This window comes from Narcine bancroftii, chromosome 5, assembly GCF_036971445.1.
Source record: "Narcine bancroftii isolate sNarBan1 chromosome 5, sNarBan1.hap1, whole genome shotgun sequence".
NCBI classification, from domain to species: domain Eukaryota; kingdom Metazoa; phylum Chordata; class Chondrichthyes; order Torpediniformes; family Narcinidae; genus Narcine; species Narcine bancroftii.
The window spans coordinates 102921115-102935537 of NC_091473.1; positions in this window are offsets into that span (position 1 = coordinate 102921115).

Here is a 14423-nt window from a genome sequence, read left to right on the forward strand (position 1 = left end):
TGTAACTGGAAATATTTGAGTAATATTTGTGAAATAAAAAGTTGTAAGCTTTTTTTAATTAATGTGATAAAGTTTGATAACATAAGCTGCTGTATGCAAATATAGAAGCAATATCATTCACAGTGATAAACTCGTATGGTACTGAAATGTTGACTCTCAGTAGAAGAATGCTCAGATTCTAAGTTGGACAGTAGCAATGTTAAGTGTTGTCTGCAGTACATAACAACATAAGAAAAAGGAGCAGAAGTTTGCCCATCGAGCCTGCTCTACCATTCAATAAAATCATGGCTGATCTGATCTTGACTCAACCCCACCAACCTGCCTTTTCCACATATTCCCTTAATTCCTTTTTTTTAATGTAAAAATCTATCTAACTGAACCTTGAATATGTTTAATGAAGTAGTCTCAACTGCTTCCCTGGGGAGAGAATTCCATAGATTCACTATTCTCTGGGAAAACCAGTTATTCCTCATCTCCATCTTAAATCTACTCCCCTGAGTCTTGAGGCTGTGCCCCTGGTTCTGGTGTCACCTATCAGTGAAAACAATTTTCCTGCCTCCATCTTATCTATCCCTTTCATAAATGTATATGTTTCTATAAGATCTCCTCTCATTCCTCTGAATTTGAGTGGTATAATCCCAGGCAATTTAGTCTCTCCTTGTAGGTCAACCCCCTCATCTCTGGGATCAACCTGGAGAACCTCCGCTGTACTGCTTCCAAGGCCAGTATATCCTTCCTCAAGTATAGAGACCAGAACTGCACACAGTATTCCAGGTGTGGCCTTACCAGTACTTTGTATAGTTACAGCATGGCGTCCCTGCTCTTGAATTCAATTCCTCTAGCGATAAAGGCCAACATTCTATTTGCCTTCTTAATAACTTGCAACCCAACTTTTTGAGATTCATGCACAAGTCCTTCTGCACTACAGCATGCTGCAGTTTTTCACTATTTAAATAATAACCTGCTCTTCTATTTTACCTAACAAAGTGGATGACCTTGCATTTACTAACATTGTACTCCATCTGCCAGATCTTTGCCCACTCACCTAACTTAACTATATCCTTCTGCAGCCTCTCCACATCCTCTCTACAATTTGCTTTTCCACTCAATTTTGTATCATCTGCAAACTTGGCTACACTATACTCTGTCCTCTCTTCCAAATCATCAATGTGAACAGTTGTGGGCCCAGCACTGACCCCTATGGTACCCCACTTACCACTGTCTGCCAATCAGAAAAACACCCATTTATCCTGACTCTCTGCCTTCTGTCAGTTAACCAATCCTCAATCCATGCCAATATACTTCCCCGACACAGGCCACAAACCCTTGACTAACGTGCTGAGCAAGGTCTCGGACCCTTGGTTGGCAAGACAGCAACGGCACCTCTCCTACATATTGGAATCCACCATGCATATCCATTCATCTGTATCTTATTGATAAGTCTCTTGTGTGGCACCTTATCAAATGCCTTCTGGAAATCCAAATATACAACCTCAACCTGTTCCCCTCTATCAACCATTATATCCTCAAAGAACTCCAGCAAGTTTGTCAAACAAGACCTGCCCTTTCTGAATCCATGCTGCATCTGCCTGATGGAACCCTTTTTTTCTAAATGCCTCGCTATTTCATCCTTAATGGGAGCTTCAAGCATCTTTCCAACTACAGACATTAAGCTAACTGGTCGATAGTTATCCAACTTCTGTCTACATCCCTTTTTAAAATGTTGCTTGACATTTTCTGTCTTCCAATCTGCTGGAACCTGCCCAATATCCAGAGAATTTTGGTAAATGACTACCAACACATTGACTAAAACGTGCACCATTTCCCTCAGTACACTGGGATGCATCCCATCAGGACTAGGGGATTTGTCCAACTTCAGTCCCATTAGTTTGCCCATCACTATCTCTTTGTAACAATGATTTTATCAAGGTCCTCACCACCTTTCGCATCCCTAACATACGCTGGATGTGTCTTTCATTGTGAAGACTGACACAGAATATTTGTTCAATCCCTCGGCAATTTCCTCATTACTCAATATCACTCTGCCTTTATCATCTTCCAAGGGACCTATGTTGACTCTAGTCACTGCTTCTGATTTATATATTTATAAATTTTTTTGCTATCTGTTTTTATACTTTGTGCTAATTTACCTTCATAATCCTTCTTCCCTTTCCTTATTTCCTGTTTAGTTGTCCTTTGTTGCATTTTAAAGTTTTCTCATCCTTCAGTTTCCCACTACTCTTGACTACTCTGTACACGAGCTTTTAATTTTATACTTTCCTTTATTTCCTTAGTTAACCAAGGCTGACTCTTCCCTCTTTTACTGCCCTTATTTTTAACGGGAATATCTTTTTGTTGAGCACTGTGAAAAATCTCTTTGAAAGTCTTCCACTGATCCTCAACTTTTCTGCCAACTAGCCTGTGCTCCCAGTCCACACTGACCAATTCCTCCCTCGTCCTGTTGTAGTCTCCCCTGTTCAAGCATAATAGTTAGATCTAGTTTTAGATCTAACTTTTGCACCCTCCATCTATATGAGAAATTCAATCATACTATGATCGCTTTTTCCAAGAGGGTCCCTAACTACTAGATTGTTAATTTTACCTTTCTCATTGCATAATACAGGATCTAAAGTAGCATTCTCCCTTGTTGGTTCCTTAACATGCTGTTCAAGAAAGCTATCATGGTTGCATTTTATGAAGTCATCCTCCATACTACATCGACCAACTTGATTTTCCCAATCTACAAGGAAGTTAAAGTCCTCCATTCTTACATGCCTCAGTTATCTCACGGTTAATTGCCTGTTCCACTGTGCTATTGTTATTTGGTAGGTGATAGACAACTCCCATCAGTGATTTTGTTCCTTTTACAATTCTTAATCTCTATCCAGACTCGACATTCTGCTCCTTAGATCTTATATCATCTCTCCATATTGCCCTGATCTCATCATTAATTAAGAGTGCCACCCCACTTTCTTTTCCCTTCTGTCTATCTTTTCATATTACGCGCTGCCCTTGAATATTTAATTCCCAATCATGCCCACCTTGCAACCATGTTTCTGTGATGGCCAGTAAATCATATGCGCTTCAAGTTCCCTAACCTTGTTTCTAATACTATGGGCATTCAGATAAAGTTCCCTTATGCTCATTGTCCTTTTAGAATCTAGTGACCTCTGCATCTTTTGCTTTAACTTTTCTGCCCTCTATTTTTCTTTTTCTCTTTTCTAACTCTAGCTTTGTCTATGTACCACCTTCCTCATTTTATCTTTGTAGGATCCCATTAGTTTAAACCTTCTCTAACAGCACTAGCAAACAATCTCCCGAGGACATTGATCCTGGCCCTGCCAAGATGTAGATTTTAGACCATCAGTTTGTACTGATCCTACCTGTCCCAGAGCTGGTTCCAATGCCCCAAGAAACTGAGTCTTCCCTCCCGCACCACCGTTCAAGCTATTTCTACTCTGGCTAGCTCATGGCACCGGTAATAATCCTGAGATTATTACTTTTGCAATTGGAGGGAAGATGAATTCCCCAAGATAATCCAGTCTAGTCAACAGACCACAATGATTAGAAGTTTTATGTTTGGAATTTTATTCAAGGTATTGCAGAAGACACTTGGCAGCTCCTTGGACAGCAGAAGTGTGGACACAGAAAAATGAAAAGACTATTAAATATGCTTAATGAGAAATAATCAATGGGCAAAAAAAAATGCTGTAATGGTTTTCCTAATTTCCAAAATAAATTCTTCAGGACTGCAATATGAAGACATTAGATTGATGTTGGATAAGTGAAGTTCTGCAGGGATCTGTTCTGGGACCACTACCCTTTATAATTTTTATATATACCTAAATCAGGGTTTCCCAAACTTTTTCTTTCCACTCACATATCACCTTAAATAATTCCTATGTCATAGGTGCTCTGTAAGGGATTAGTAAGAGATTGCTTAAGGTGGTATGTGAGTGGGGAAAAAATGTAGAGAACTACTGCTCTAGACCCAATTATTACTAAAATATTTTGCCTGAGAAAAATTGTTATTGACCCATTTCCTTTGGAGTTTATGAAACTGTACATAATGAGTCAATTAGTTATGATTAAAACAGTGGTTTTTAACCCTTTTTCTTTCCGGTCACTTACCACCTTAAATAATCTCTTACTAGATGAAGAAGGGGAAGGATGGATTCATAAGTTTGCGAATGTTATAAAGGTTGTGGAAGTTGTTAAAGGATATAGACAGGATGCAGATTTGGGCAGAAAAGTGGAAGATGATGTTCAATCCAGATAAGTGTGAGGCAATGCATTTTGGAAGGTCAAACTTGAAGGCTGAGTACGTGGTTAATGATAAAATACTTAGTGTGGAGGGACAGAGGGATCTTGGAGTCCAAATCCATACACCTCTCTAGATTGCCACGCAGGATGAAAGGATAGTTAAGAAAGTCTATGGGATGCTGGGCTTCATTAGTTGGGGGATTAAGTTCAAGAGTTGAGAGGTCATGTTGCAAATCTCTGGAGAGACCACACTTAAAGTATTATTCAGTTCTTGTCACTTTTGTTATCAGAAGGATGTGGAAACTATAGAGAGGGTGCAGAAGAGATTTACTTGAATGTTGCTTGGATTGTAAAATAAATCATGAGGCAAAGTTGGCAGAGCTTGGACTTTTTGAGGAGTAAAGAAGAATGAGTGGAGACTTAATGTAGGTCTACAAGATTCTGAGAGGCATAGATAAGTTGGATAGCCAGTGCCTTTTTCCCAGGGTGGGAGTCACAAACACCAGAGGATATCTGTACAAAATGAAGGGAGGAAAGTTTGGAAGAGATATTAGAGGTATGTTTTTTGCACAAAGAGTTGTGAGTGTCTGGAATGCCTTACCTGGGGTAGTTGCAGAAGCTGAAATATTAGGGGCATTTAAGAAACTCTTAGACAGGCACATGGGTGAAAGAAAAATAGAGGGTTAAGAGGTGGGAAGGGTTGGTTTTTTTTTTGGTGGGAATATGTAGGTTGGCAAACCATTGAGGGCTGTATGGCCTGTACTGTGCTGTAATGTTCTATGTTCTAAAAATTATATTCAAGAAATAAAATTGTCCTTGAGCCCATGATCTAGCACCTAAAGGTCTGCGATCACTGTTTCTACAAGTCTTTATTGAAATGAGTATAATAAATAATACGAATTGGAAAATTTTAAGATGGTTGTAATAATCATAAATCAGTAGAGAACATGGGGAACATTTGTCACATTTTCTCATTTAGATTCAATTTAAACCAATTTAAACCCTTTTTTTAAATTAATTTCTTGTCAAATATTATTGCTCTTCTGCCTGCTTTTCACTCAGCTCTTAAAAGCAGGAATCTTATTTCTAGCATGTTTGTGGAAGAATATTTTAAGGGTGCTTATTTCATTTAATATTGTCACTCAGTCCGAGCAGTTTCCAGAATGACAGATATTTCTATCATATTTAAATATTACCAAGGTAATCAGAAGAAAAATGAAATAACATGGTTTTTAACATCTATTTCAGGCAACTGTTTAATTAATAGTGAGAATATTTCCATACAGGAGTGATTAGAACAATAGGAAAATTGTAAAAGTAGGTTGACTACTCATGTATGACCTGAGGTATTGACTGTCAATGTAATTATTACACAGTGCCTTTGATAATCTACAATCCTCCGTGGGGAAAGTCTTGGATTGTTCTTTCGTGTTTCTGCATATTTTTCTTTCTGTAAATTATTGTAGCTACTAATAATGTGATTGGATAAACCGAATAATGATTTTTTTTTTTGTCTTCATTTAACACACTCCTTGTTGTATTGATGATTTACTTAGGTTTAAGTTAGTTAAATGTGAACCTAAGCCATAAAAATAAGAAAGGCCTAATTCCCATTTCTGGCTGAGGTGACTCAGTTTCACAGACTCTGTGGGACCCTTTGTGTCTTTTGGAGTGCCCCATTCCATCCTTGTGAGGTGGGTAGTATCATCTGCAATGGATTAATAAGCCTCTGGGCGACAAATTCACGGGTAGATATGGCTTTCCAGATTCAAGTTTCTTGATACCTGGTCCCACTGGTCACTAGTAAGGGTAACGGCGATTTGTGGCAGTGATGGTGCTATTACCTGGATTACTTTTTGTGGTATGCTCCATCAGCTCATACCAGACTAATCTAAATCTGCATAGGTTTGGCCTCTTTTAGACTGCCAGGTAGGAATGGAACTACCAGTATGTCAGCCTTTTGCGTGCCTTGTCCAATTCTGTCACCAACCTCCTATGAACTGAAGGGGACCAGGCCTGTTGAATCTGTCGGTCTTTTTCTCCTTGTACTGGTGCAAACTCTACTTACAGTCTTTATTGATAAGTGAAGGAAAATTAACCCCTGTATTATGGTAGTCAATAAAGTCTGCCTGCAGAAATTGGTCTCTGGACCACAATAATCAACATCCTCTCTAATGCATTAGCTAAGGGTGGGATTTAGTTGACTTAGAGTGCCAAAAGAAGCCTGGACTTTGCAGCCTGAAACATCCACTTGACAGGTGTATGATGGACACTTCCAAATGGGAAATCCACATGTTGAACCCTGTCGATTTCTCCCCTTTCATTTGGAATTTAGGTTTCACACACTAGGTTGTATTTTGAAATTTAAATCTATATGCAGTAGTTAAGATATTGCCCTACTTATCATAAGAACATAGGAAATAAGAGCAGGAGAGCCCCCACACCCCCCCTCCCCTTCAAGCCTTCTCCACCATTGAACAAGATCAGTTCCACCTACCCACCTTTTCGTAATCCTTAGTTTCCCTACCATGCACAAATCTATACACTTGTGTCTCTATTGCTTTCTTGGGCAGAGAATTCCACAGATTCACTACTCTGGGAGAAGCAGTTCATCCTTATCTCGTTTAAATGTACTCTTCAGCATCTTGAGGCTCTGTCCCCGGCTCTTGTCTCACCTACCAGTGGAAACAACTTCCCGGCTTCAGAGGGTGGCAATCTCTCTTTGGAGCTAACTTTAGGCCCAATACTTTGCCCAGCACTTTCATTTTAGTGATACTGATCATATCGAGGACCTTGTCGCCCACACATCCATAACATCAATGTTATCTGCATCTTCCTTTATGAAGACTGACACAAGATAGTTATTCAAAACTTTGGCCATTTCCACATGACCCTACATTGATTCTCCCTTCTCATCTTCCAAGGGAGCCATGATCACTTTCACCAGTTGTTCTGCTTTATATATTTGTGACAACTTTTACTATATATTTTTGTATTCTGAGCTGGTTCACTTTCATAATCTATCTTTACATTCTTTATGCTCACTTCATGGTTTTTTTTAGTTTTGTTACTGTTTAAAATTTTCCAAATACTTGTTGACGTTGTATGTATGAGCTTTTCATTTGATGTCTTTCTTTACTTCCATAGTTATCCAAAACTGGCTCTCCCCGCCATTACTCTCCTTGTTTTTAACTGGAATATACTTTTACTGAGCCCTGCGAGAGTCTTCCACTATTCCTTAACATAGAGTCTGTGCTCCCAGTCAATGTAAGCCAACTCCTCCCACAATGCTTTGTACGCTTCCTTGTTTAAGCACAATACAGTAAAATCCCTGGTTTCCAGAATTCAAGCAACCGGCAAAAAAAAGAGGAAATAAATGAAATTTTAAATTAACATAAATTTAAATAAAAGTTTAAAAATTGTAAAAGTAAATGTTCTCTGAAGCAAACCACAACCCCTTGGTGAAGATGGGAGCAAATATTTAGCCAGCGGACCCCCCTGCTTGTGCCCCACCTGCAACAGCTATTTGAATAAAGTTTCAATAAAGTTGAATAAAATGGCGGCACTCAGAATCAGGACCAGGCCAATGCTGCTGGGGCAACTCTTCCAAAGTGCCTCCCAATCCCTGTCTAGTAAGAGTCTTTAGTAGTATATTATTAACTATATTGATTAAGGCTTTATCTTTAATTTAAAAAAAAATTAAATTTAGACATACAGCATGGTAACAAGCCCACAAGTCTGTGCTCCCCAATTTACACACAATTAACCTACACCCTCAGTATGTTTCAAATGGTGGGAGGAAACCAGAGCCCCCCGGGGAAAACCCACAGACACAGGGAGAACGTACAAATTCCTTACAGGCAGCACAAGATTTGAAACCCGGTCCCAATCACTGGCACAGCTAACCACTACACCAACTGTGCCACCTTGGGGAGGGGGTATTAATTATGATAGTGGCATGGATAGCATAGCGTTTAGCACAATGCTGTTACAGCGCCAGTAACCAGGTTCGAATTTACATTTTGTAAGTTACGGGAATTACTTGATTGAAGTGAACTTTACATAATTAAGGACTACAATACCAATTTAAAAAAAAAATTACTTGACATTTTGTACGTCTTTTGAACTGTTTATTCTTAATGCAGGTGCATTCGTTAGGCATTGTAGGAGCGTATCTCAGCCAACCCGAAAATTTGCATATCCAGCATTTGCAATCCCTGAAGGTGCTGGATTTTACTGAACAATAGTTTTGGATACCAGGGATTTTACTGAACAATAGTTTTAAATCTCACTAGTTCAACCTTCATTTGTACGAGAAATCAATCATACCATGAATTATTCTTTCTGAGTGAGTCCCTAATTATGAGATCATTAATTTTACCTGTCTCATTACACAGGACCAGATCAAAAATACCATGTTCCCTGTAGGTTTTGTAACATGCTGTTCCAAAAAAAACCTGTTGCAATTACTTCCCACGAACTCCTCCTCAAGCCTACCTCAACTGACTTGATTTGTCCAGTCAATGTGCAAGTGAGTCTCCCATGACGATGCTGTTCATTTTCACATGCATCAGATATTTCATGGTGCCACGTAATGTGATTATTTAGAAGCATGTAGATTACTCCCACCAGTGATTTTGTTCGCGTGCCTAACTCGATGATTTTCAAACTGCCCCCCTAAACTCACATTCCACTTTAAGCAATCCCTATATCATCGGTGTTCTGTGATTACTAAGGGATTACTTAAGGTGGTATGTGAATGGGAAGGGAAGATTGAGAATCACTGCTCCAGACCCAATTGTTACTGAAATATTTTGCTTGAGGAAAATTGTTATTGGTCCATTTCTTTTGGAGTTATGAAACCATGCACATAACAAGTCAATTAGGTACAATTAACACAGTGGCTTTCAATCCTTTTTCTTCCACTCACATACCACCTTAAGGAATCCCATATTAATCACAGAGCACTTATGGCATAGGGATTGCTTAAGGTGGAATGTGAGTTTAGGGGGACAGTTTGAAAACCACTGCCCTTACCCAATTACTATTTCTAATCTCTACCCAGAACGATTCAACATTTTGGAGCCTATCTCATCTCTATCACTGATCTCATCTTTAACTATGATTGCTATCCCACCTCCCTTTCCTCTCTGAATTACCTGTTTGCCCTAGATGTTTATTTCCCAATTATCTCCACCCTGCAACCATGTTTTGATAATGGCCACAAAATCATACCCCTTCGGACTGATTTCTGCCATAAAGTTATTGCCCTTGCCTTGAATGCTATGGGCATTCAGACAAAGTCCCCTTATACTCCTCATCCTTTTAGAATGAGGTGATCTTTTGGATTTTTGCATTGATTTTTCTGTCCACTTTTACTTTTGCTCCAGTCTTTTTCTCTTCTACAGACCTCTGTATTCCTGCATAAATTCTCATCCCTCTGCCATATTAGTTTCAACCCTCTCTAATTGCATATGCAAACAACCCCCCTAGGATATTGATTCCTGTCCAGACCATCTGGTTGATATATAGGACTAGGTGTTGCAATCTCTGATGTTTCAGCATTGGCTAGATTGAACCTCTTTCCTCGAGGTTATTCTAGTTTGAACTCGCCCAAACCCCAATCCAATGACCCAGGAATCTGAGTTGCTCTCTCCTCCACCACTGCTCATAATTATTTACCTATTTCTTCTTTGATTAACACGTGGCTCTGGTAGCAATCCTGAGGTGACTGGCTGACAACCTTGCCTTTCATTACTAACTTACAATTTTGTCAATTGCATACTGCCTCCTGGAATCAATAGATAATTATAGTGCCCTATGGGAGAATTAAATGGTTACACTATAATTACCACCAAACCCGAGTTACAAATGGGTGAAAAGGAGGAATCGTACTGTTTCAAACTAGTGTAATGTCAGTTGTAGTCAAACAATTTCAATACATGACCCATTATGCAATTAATAAGTATCAGCAAATGATCATTTTTTAAATTTTAAAAAATATTTGACAAATGTTTTTTTGAAAAAGCAGTAGGATGGAGGACATAAATTAGATGTGGGATCAGTGGCCATTCTGAAGTAATGATAAAGTATTCCATGAGAATTAGAACAATTGAAATAATTTGTGTTAATGAAAATAGGGCAGTGTGAATGGTGTTGGTGGATAGGGCAGAAGTAGAAAGTTATGAATATATCCCGTGTCTCTGAGTAGTCTATTTTAAAGTGGAGTCCCCATGAGACGGCATTGCATTCATTTTTTGGTTCCAGTGTATTAAATAATAATGTAGACTTGCTTAAAGAAATCTCTTGGTGCCTGCCACATTGACCACCGCCAGTGGGATGATCTCGCCTCCAACCATGCATCTTGGCGCCTCACAGTTCGGCGGGCAGCAACTTCCTTTGAAGAAGACCGCAGAGCCCACCTCACTGACAAAAGACAAAGGAGGAAAAGCCCAACACCCAACCCCAACCAACCAATTTTCCCTTGCAACCGCTGCAACCGTGCCTGCCTGTCCCGCATCGGACTTGTCAGTCACCAACAAGCCTGCAGCAGACGTGGTCATACCCTCCATAAATCTTCGTCCGCGAAGCCAAGCCAAAGAAAGAAAGACTTGAAGGGCACAGAAACAATTTCAAAATGTGCCGATAGCACAGAAATAGCCATGTGAATGGTGACAAAACTAAGGGGGAAATGGGCCTGGTTAGAAGAACGAGAAAACAGGTGGTAAGCAGAAATTTTGGCTTTTCAACCAAAAAAAGCATTAAAATCTAATGAATGACGCAACATGAATGTATCATAATATTGGCAGCAATGAGAGCTGATAGTTATGAGAAGGAAGTGGAAGAGGAAGATTTTGTTTAATGTTGAGACGAGTTTAACACATCGTTGAAATCAAAAAGATGAAGTCAATGAATGGACATAGTTGACAATTGTACACTCCAATAGTTCTCTGGTTCTCCACTTTACACCTTGATCATGGACATCCAGGAATTGTTTTGCATTAGTGTTAATTTTAACGTCAGTGGAATGATAATGTTAATCAACTCATTTCAAATCTATAAAATGCAGCTGAAACGTTTCCAGTCACACTGAAACCAATGACAGCATTCATAAAGGGGAATGATTTTCAGGTGTCCCAATTTCCTATTAGACCAAACTAGCTTCTCTGGTAAGCAGAAAGTCTACTAAACTTGTGTCTGGACATCATGTATTAAAAACACTGCAAGGGCGCATACCATTGGATTTCAAAGTATAGTGAAATCTCCATGTCAGACTTTGTCTCTAGCAAGATCCACAATAAAAAAATGTCAGTGTTTACCTGCCAGTCTGGTTGTATTTAAGTGGCACTGTAATGATCATTGTTTAATGTTGTAAGATTGCCAAATACTGTCAACTGCAGAATCCCCTCTGGTAAGAAATGCTAGACCTTGGACAGTAGAATTGTAAACGTGTCATTGCATTATAACGCCACCAGGTGGCAGTAAATGAACGTTTGAATTTACCCCTCTCCATCAAAGCAAGGCTCAACATGTTTAGTTTTAATTCTGTATTAACCACAATACTTCCACCAATGTCAATCTAATCATTCATTCTTTTTGTTCCCATTTAAATATCTATGATACAATTAGTTTACAAATTTATTCTCATATCTGGTAGGAACACAAGAAAATTATTGAGGAAAATACTAATGTATAGCTTTGGAATGGTTGGGACAGAATAGAGGTTAGTCAGCATGGCAATGTGCATGCAAAATCTTGTCTCAACAATATGATTGAGTTTTATTTTGAGAGGAAGTAACCAAGAAGACTGCTTGAGGGCAACGATGTCCCTTAAGACCACTACTTTTTGATCTGGTTAAAGATCCATTAGCAATTGCATTTTGAGAGTGCCAAGATTTGGAGGAAGAGGATTGAACATAAAGTCTCTCTCTATGCAGATAATCTTTTACTTTATATATCAGTCCCTGACACCTTCTTTCCCCATATGTGGTCACTACTTTCTCGGTTTAGTCAGTTTTTAGATTATAACTTAAATTTACATAAAGGTGAACTTCTTCTGTTTCTGTGTATACTATTTCTTCTTTTAAGATTGTGAGAAATCAATTAATTTATCTTAGTTATTAAAAATAATAAACATCTTTTCAAAGAAAATGTTCTTAATTTATTAAAGCATGTGAAATGATCTTTCACGCATTGATCTCCCTGTCTATAACTTTAGTTTGGCTGTATTAATTCTATTAAAATTAATATTCTACCTAAATTTTTATATCTTATTCAATCCATACCATATTTTTTTTCCTAAATCGTTTTTTGACTTGCTTGATTCGGCTACATCATCTTATATCCTTGTCTAAATAAAATTCATTTACAAAAATTGAAAAGAAATGGCGCCACCTAACTTTAGGTTTCATTATTGGGCGGTCAGTATACGTAACCACACATTTTTGTTATATTTTCATAAATGAGCCAATTGTCCATCATGGGTTATAATGGTGCTTAACTTTGCTAAAAAAAATTTCCATTCTAGCACTTCTTGGATCCTAATAGCCAGAATATGCCTGAGATTGTCTGATCTTGGAAGTAAACCGAGCTCAGGAACACCAGGTGCTCCAAGTTTCTGTGAGGGGTGCTAGACAAAGTGGCGACTCTCTGTCTGCCTTAGGATAGACAAAGGTTAAAAAATTTCATGCATGTTTCCTTCTAGTATTACATGACAATAATGGAACCTTTACTTTGACTCCCTTTTTTCTTTAGATAAGCCTATTAACAATCCAATTGTCAGATACTCAGAGAGTGGGTTCAGTTCAGGAAGCATTTTGGATTTTATGTTTTTTTCCTCTCAAGTCCGATTTTATTCAATCATCTTTTCCGACCAGTTTTGCAAGATTCTGCTTTTCAAATTTGGCACAGAAAGTTGCAGAGATTTTTTTTTTTTAATAATAGTTTTGGATAATTTCAACAACTCTCTGAGAAGCACAATTAACCAAATACAGATATTTGCAAATCAGGCATTTTCTTCAATCTCAAATTCATGGTTTTCCTAGGGCACCAGATATGAATGTTGCAGAGAGGTTTTTTTTTAAAGTTTACAACCTTCGTGTAAAAGTTTTATTTATAATGAAATGGCTAACCTAAGGTATGTCCCAATACTTAAAATTAAAAATACTTGGGAACAGGATTTAAATTTGTCCATATTGGAAGAGGTCTGGAATTCAATTTTTAGATTAGTCAGTACTACATCGATATGTGCCCGTTTAGTGTTACAGTTTCAAGTTGTGCACAGGGCCCATATTTCCAAAGACAAATTATGTTGTATCTATCCAGAGGTAAATTCGTGTTGTGATAAATGTAAGAGAAATGAGGCCACTTTAATTCATATTTTGGTCCTGTCCTAGGCTTGAAAAGTTCTGGATGGAGGTTTTCTAAACTTTGATGTAAAGTTAGAACCAAATCCTTTGGTAGCTCTTTTTTTTTAAAATTTTTTTTTCACACCATAAATCACATTAGCCATGATACACACTTTTTCCTTTTCACACATATACAGTGACATTTTCTCCCCCCCACCTCCCTCCTCCCAACCCACCCCCCCCACTCCCCCCCTCCCAACCATTTAAGGTATACAATCTAGGATACATTAAACCAGTCAGACAATGTTGTCACTCAACAAAAATACACCAGAAATTCTACTGAGTCCATTCTTTTCTTTCCTTCTCCTTCCATCAACTTAGGTAATGATTGTCCCCGGTAGGTTTTCGCTATTGTATTTAATGTAAGGCTCCCATATTTGTTCGAATATTTCAATATTATTTCTTAAACTATATGTTATTTTTTCCAATGGAATACATTTATTCATTTCTATATACCATTGTTGTATTTTCAAATTATCTTCCAATTTCCAGGTTGACATAATACATTTTTTTGCTACAGCTATCTTAACAAATCTTTTTTGTGCATCCTCCAAATCAATTCCAAATTCTTTGTTTTTTATGTTACTTAGGAGAAAGATCTCTGGATTCTTTGGTATATTGTTTTCTGTTATTTTATTTAATATCTGATTGAGATCTTCCCAAATTTTTTCTACTTTCTCACATGTCCAGATTGCATGAATTGTTGTTCCCATTTCTTTTTTACATCGAAAACATCTATCAGATACTGTTGGG